Raw genomic sequence first — 842 nt, forward strand, 5'->3', positions numbered from 1 at the left:
CCAGTCAAAAATAAAAAAAATTCTGTTCCTCCTCACCCGAACAAACCTCTCACAGACCCTCGGAGGGAGCGGGCAATGCCACTACCCTCTAAGCCTTAGTCTTAGAAAGATTTATTCGAACTGAAGAGAAGCCAGAGTATATGGCTGGCTAAGAAGGACCTGGCATAGGGACATGTTCCACCACACTTGTCTGGTTAGCTGCATGCTCCCATGAAACAAACTGCTGCTGTCTACATCATCATCACATGTGAATAAAAGAAAGAAAGACAGCAAGAAAGAAAGAGAGAAAGAAAGAGAAATAAAGAAAGAGAGAAAGACAAAAAAGAAGTAAAACGGCGGGAAAACTTGCATCAACACTGGCACTCTCCCTCCAGCAGGGGTAGACAAAATGCTCACAGGAGAGATCCAGATGTGACTTTGACCAACGTTAGAGAAAGGTGTGCACCGTTCCCGGAGGTACTGCAATACCGGGCCGATGCGTGGAGTGGACGGAGCAAGCCCCTGTTCCATCTCCCGATTCCAAAAATCAATTTAATATATGGTCCCCTGATAGGGGACGTATCAGATATTAAACTGATAAGAACAGATACTACACTTGATCTTAGCCAAAAGGCCGAGAAGCGATGGCGACTTGGCCCTTGCCCGGGGCCCCCCAGCCCAGACGGCACAGGGGGATTCAAAGGTGGGTGCAAAATTCCAAGCACAAGCAGACCCCCAAAAAACGGGCTGCTGCTTCCAGAGGCGAAATGTGCAATTTAAGCAGGAGGAAACAAAACAAAGCAAAAACACACACATAACACCAAAAACAAAACATAAACTGGCGGAGTGCGTCTTACAAATAG

The 842-nt window shown here is 46.8% G+C and overlaps 1 non-coding gene across 1 annotated transcript; it reads right to left on the reverse strand.

Moving 5' to 3' along the window:
- Positions 1 to 434: 434 nt before the first annotated feature.
- LOC131739050 (U2 spliceosomal RNA) lies at positions 435 to 625 on the reverse strand. The gene has a single exon (XR_009330218.1). It is a non-coding gene; the product is annotated as a U2 spliceosomal RNA (small nuclear RNA).
- Positions 626 to 842: the final 217 nt, after the last annotated feature.

Source organism: Acipenser ruthenus, chromosome 10, assembly GCF_902713425.1.
Source record: "Acipenser ruthenus chromosome 10, fAciRut3.2 maternal haplotype, whole genome shotgun sequence".
Lineage (NCBI taxonomy): Eukaryota > Metazoa > Chordata > Actinopteri > Acipenseriformes > Acipenseridae > Acipenser > Acipenser ruthenus.